Here is a 6,000-nt window from a genome sequence, read left to right on the forward strand (position 1 = left end):
AATAGGAGTAGTCCTCGAGACCAAATAGTGCCACCTCTTTTTCATGCTTAGTAATAAAAGCTGGCTTTTCTTTGTAGGACAATAACACTTGCATTGAAAATCCCCAGTGCTATCGGATTTTAAGCTCTCTGAGGTAGTCAGTGGCTTTCTTCAGCAATTTGCACTTGGCCAGGGTCAGGACAGAGACATCTTGAAACAACGCTAGAGACAAGCCTCAGAACACTAAGGGGTCTGTCTGTCTCGCTGCCTCTATAATTTGCACCTTCCGTCAGAAGAGGTGGACCATTGCTAAAACATCTGGTGTCAACTTATCACTTAGTATGCATTGTAAACTCTATTTGTCCGTTCACGTTCTATCAGTGTGTTGCCAGTGTCATGCGAAACAGATCCTGAACATACTGCGGCAACTCGGACACGGATTCTGGGAACCCCTCTGATCCATATGTTGTTCTGTCTGGACCTACTTTGTCCATCCTTAGAATTGTACCTAAGCCACTGCCATCTCTTTTCCAGTTAATCAACTTGCACTACCAGTTCATCCCTCTCATGAGGGTCTTCTGTGAACACCACTTCCAGATAGTCATTTCTGTTGTGTCCAGGTTTTGGCTTGCATGCTCAAGGTCGGTGAGCGATTTCACAAAGTTTTGGCGCAGTAGCCTCATCTTGTCCTTGAAGGCAGACATCAGCTGCAAGATGTCGCTTTTTGTGGCAGGGGCCTGTGCATCAGCACCATCAGATGCATGCTGAGAGGTTCCGCCATTAACTGGAGGCAATGTGTGGGCCATAGCTATGGTACTTGGGTTTTGGAGGAGCTCTTTAATTGAGGAGGTACCTCATGTTCCTGAACGGGATTTCACCATTTGGACTGGTGGGTAGCCAGGAGCGAAGTGCACCAGATGCTGAGGGTGCCATCCAAGTCCAGTCTTGCACAGGGGGGGGGGGGGGATGGGGGGGGGATGGGAGCCCTCCTTTGTAGCTCTCCTTACCGTAAGGCCCAGTCTCTCTACCCTCTGCTGCACTTTGCTGGGGCAAAAGACCTAACCCCGGCACATTCTACCCGCAGTCTTGCCTCCTCACCTGGGTATTGCATTGCCCAAGGCCAGCGGTATTCTGCCACACTCCTCTCTTCCTTACCCGCCTTCAGGCCCCACTCCAAAAATGTGCTCCCACCCAAGCTGCTCGGACGGGGGAGAGCACAACTTTTCCACTGTTTCAATGTTCGCAGGCTCCTGCTGGTACTTCTCAGAAGGCTCCCTGTGTCTTCCCGACAGCCCGCCTGGCCACACGAGGCCCATCTTTCTGAGGGTGGTCTGGTCACTCACCCAGCACTGCTCCAGCCATTCTTCCCCTGGGCCTGCTGAATCACTTCACTGTGGCCATTTTACATCTCAGCCGCGTAGGCGTGAGGCATGGGGATCATTACCAGAGGTCAAAGTTTGCTTTCTACAGCCCCTGGGCCGATCAAACATCTTCTCCTGGTGGGGCTACGCCTCCTGCAGCTTGCTCACTTGATTTTGGAGGGTCATGCCACAAGAAGCACCAGGATCGCATGACGAAGGGTTTGGTTGCCCACAGAGCTTTGTAAGGATACGTCTACATGGCCACGCCCCCCACAGACTCAAGATCTACATTACAATGCTCGGTAGAAGAACAGACTAGAGTATGGTGTCACGATGACATGGATTCATCTGGTAACCTTAATAATAGTTAAGACCAGGCGCATGAAAGTATCAGTAAACATATAAGCTTCTTACACTGGTACCTATACAGTTAGTAGAACAGAAATGTTGACTGAGAATGGATGTGGACACTGGAATCACAGCTATTACATGGTAATTAAGATTGGGCAAGAAAAATAATTTAATGATTTGTTTATGCTCAGCTTCAGAAGCCCCCCAAAAAAAGAGTATCACTGCTTCCATTGGTGCAGAGTTCTGTAAATGAGCACAGGAAGAATGTATGCTTAAGTCCAAAAGGGAACTGTTTTTCCCTTGCTTAATTTATATGTCCAACCTTCAAAATCTGGTTGCAAGTTATATACTTATGTGGATGACACATAGCTAGTGTTTTGGCTTTTCAGTTCCTACTCTCCATATGATTAACACATTGAATGTCTTTGCAACATAAAAACCTGTATACTTTGAGTTTGGCTTAAAATAAACTTGGAGTGAATTGAGATATATGGGCCTTTACCAATCTCAAGAGAACAAGTAAAAAGCCTGGGTGTTAAATTAGACAACAAACTCAAGATGGACACTTAAATATCAGCAGTTGTTTCTTTTATCTACATAAACTTCACTCTATACTTCCTTTGCTGTATGAAGCCGTAGGAAAACAGTGGTTTGCTGCAATTATTGGTTCTAGGATTGATTGCGTAATTCTTTGTGCCTAGGAATGACCAAAATTCCAATTAACAAACTCTAGCTTATTCAAAATCAAGCTGCCAGATTACTTTCGCCTCTCACTTTTCCTTTGTCGAAGATTAGTCTCCATGAACATCACTAGCTCGAAGTCTCTTAGAGGATCATCTTTAAGGCTATCTGCTTAGACTATCAATGTCTTTTTGGTTATTTACCTCTATTCCTTAAGAATAAATTCACAAAATACCCTACTTGTCTTCATCTGTGCACCTTCTCCTCCAATCTCTTAACCAGTGGCTGTTTCCGCAAAGTCTCCATTGGAGGCAGATCATTTTCTCTCCTTGCTCCTACGCTGTGAAATTAATTGGCCTATGATTTCCAGTCACCTTAATCTTAGCTAACTTAAACCTATGAGATATCACTTCTCAAACAAGTTGTTTCTAAAATTAGACATTCATTCCCTATCGTTCAGTGCTAATAGATCTTCATTTAATAGAGTGCTTTACAAATGTTCAATAACAACATAGCATTTTCAAGATGTTATAATATGAAGTGCGATTTGTATATTTTTTTGTTGTTAAATTTCGATATAAAGAAATAATTGATCCAAATCCTTATGCTCGAACATTGGTATAGATCAGTTAACAAAACAGTTAAGTTGATGCTCATTGGTGTCATACCAAAAATAATTACTCAATAGTGAACTACATAAAGAAAGTCTGTTCATACTCAAATATTTGTAGTCTTTATTAAGATGTTTTTATGTAGATGATATTTGTGATACTGTGTTAATGAATAATTTAATGTGTGTACAGAACACTAACGTAGCTGGAATAAAAATGTTATATTTAGAAGTTAGATGAGAGTTGGGTTGCAGCTGAGTGACAACCCGTTGTAATGCAGTCTAAATTAAGCACCACTTCAAGATATTAGAAAGAGCTATTGAGTTGTCTCTGCACTTTGACCTACATTACCATATTAAACATATGTACAAGTTATAGGGCTCGTGCGGCCAAGGCTTCTCAAATACATGGCACCACATTACACTTCATTTGCCAGCCATCTCATCATATTTTAGCACAAAAACATTCACTTTAAATGTAGGACATTTACTTTACTCATTGAAAAATGGCCCAAACAATTGTACACATCCTTTCGTTTAAAACATAATTTTGAAGGTGTTTGGACAAAATATTGATTTAAAAATATCGGAAGACAGAAATATCGGAAATCAAATATCGTGACACGAAAATATTGTGTTGTACAAATATCGTTGACAAGAATATATTTTTTTAGATAAGTAATATCTTTGTAAACAATATCAATATTTTAATTTCGTTTTCACTCGTATAGTGGTTAAATATATTGTTTTTTAATTACTTAAATATGTTTTCAATTTTTTAACAATTTTTCATAGTAATTTATAGTGTCATAGTGGGTTTTTCTGTATCTAGGGGAATGAGGTAGGAAGTTAGTTAGGTGATAAATTATTCTCCAGCATTGTATCTTTAATAAATTCACATGCTTGAATCTTATCTTTTGTCATGGTGGGAGTCCCACAGTAACAGTAATTACAGCAGTGCTAATACATAAGCATTAAGAATCACATTGATAACAATAGACATTGCTAGCCAATTTGCATTGTTTTAATGCATCCAAACTTCAACCAATCAGAGCAGAGACCCTGAAGTATTCATCCCTTGTAGAGCCACCATAACTCAGATTTCTTACCGCACTTCGTGTGTTAGTGAACTCTCTGAGCTCTGCTCAGTCACAGTGTTACTTTTGTCAACTTTTAACCTGTCAGCTCTTCAAAATATTTCTTGACCTTCAAGCAACATCTGAGGTACAGTCTTTTGGGATTATTTCCCTGTTTTTGCCATGTCAGAGGAATCTAACAAAAAGCTGTTCAGGCCTTGTAAATTGTGTGGAAAACCAAGACTTTTCTCTGAAGACCCTCACAAGGAAAATTCTATATTGACTGTACCCTCACCATAAGCCTAAGGAGTGCAAACATTGTCACACTTTTTCTGTCAAAATCCTAAGGACCATGAAACCAGGCTTCTTTCTCTTGCTCCAGAAAAAGAATGTTCAACCTGAGTCTGATTCTGAGTGTGAAGAAAGGGGGTACTCTTCCCCAAAGAAACACAAAAATGAGGGTTCGTCCTCATTTGACAAAGACACTAAAAGAACAAAATCCCAAAGCAGGGATACCAGTGTCCAGAGGTCTTGAAGTAAAGAACCTACTGGACCTTCTCCCTCTCACAGAAAAACTCCTTCTTTACCATCATCTGTTCACCTTTCAAGGAACCTTCTGTAAAGAATATCAGTCTGTCAATGGATCTGTTGGCAAAGATCATATCGCTGACGGTCACTTTGATGATGTAGAAAGCGTCGGTGTACGCATCCCCATCAGTACAGGTGACTACGAAGGCATCTCCCAGGCCTACTACCGGGACTACGACAAAAACATCTTCTTCGTCGTTGAAGAGACCGTCGTCGACAGCAAGAATTTAGATGGCAGCACTGTCGACGCCCTTGGACCCTTCTCAGACACTCCCATCTACGAAGATTCCATCCGGGGCAACGCCGTTGATGGCCACGTTGACAACCCCATAAACGGCAGTAAAACAGACTGTGTTTATACCGGATGATGGCATTCCAAAACACACTTATAATGATATTTCCAAGGTGTCCCCTATACCTCCAATGAGTCTTCTGGAGATGCAGTAATCAGGTGATGAGGGTCCCTTTGACCCTGCTTACAGTCCTACACAACTTAACATCAAATGCCAGCACACTGATGATGAGGATGCCTATCGGGGTGCTGCTAGATACCTAGAAGATGACTTTTCTTTTTGGGACCGACACCAGCAGTCCCTTTAGGGCTATGACACTTTTCAGGAGCATTACCCATATAATGATCCTGAGGAAGAACAGCATTATGGGCAAGAGGAAACAGTTATGGTCCCTATATCTCTGGTCACTGATTTGCGCTTGATGTTGAATGATTACTATAAAAGGTTTCTGGAAGCAAATGCTCCAGAACAACATATACTGGCCCGTTCGGAAGCTCTATAGGTGGTATCCCTTCCAAAGAGCACTATAAGACCACAGCAAAAGGAAGGGCAATAATACCTCCAATTACAATTTAAGATACGTTTGCAGATAATGATGGGGATCAACAGCCTGAGGAAGGTGAGATTCCTTCTGGGTCAGCAAGTGATCACCCAGAATGGTATGACTATGTGGCTCCATTATCTGCTTCGCCTTCTCCAACCCCGGCAAACTTACCTCCACCAGATATTGGAGGTTTTCACCAGCTCCTCTAAAGAGCATCCCTCTCCTGTGCAGGCATACCAAATGCTTTCTGTACGACTGATCCATTCTCATAGTAGAATACATATTGCGGGAGGGGTTGAAGCTAATGAAGACACCAGCTTCAGTGACAGCAGTTGTCCCTAAGCTGGACAATAAGTGTAAAGTGCTAGACAATTCTCCAAATGTCTTATCGGTCAGCCTCGCCCTGACTCAGTCTTTATGGAGGCAGCACAGTGGCACTCAAAAAATCTGTCTACTCCTTGCTCTGCCCCTCCGGACAAGGAGGGTAGAAGATTGGACAATCTAGACAAAAGTTTCT

Source organism: Triturus cristatus, chromosome 5_2 (genome assembly GCF_964204655.1).
Source record: "Triturus cristatus chromosome 5_2, aTriCri1.1, whole genome shotgun sequence".
Classification (NCBI taxonomy): Eukaryota; Metazoa; Chordata; class Amphibia; order Caudata; family Salamandridae; genus Triturus; species Triturus cristatus.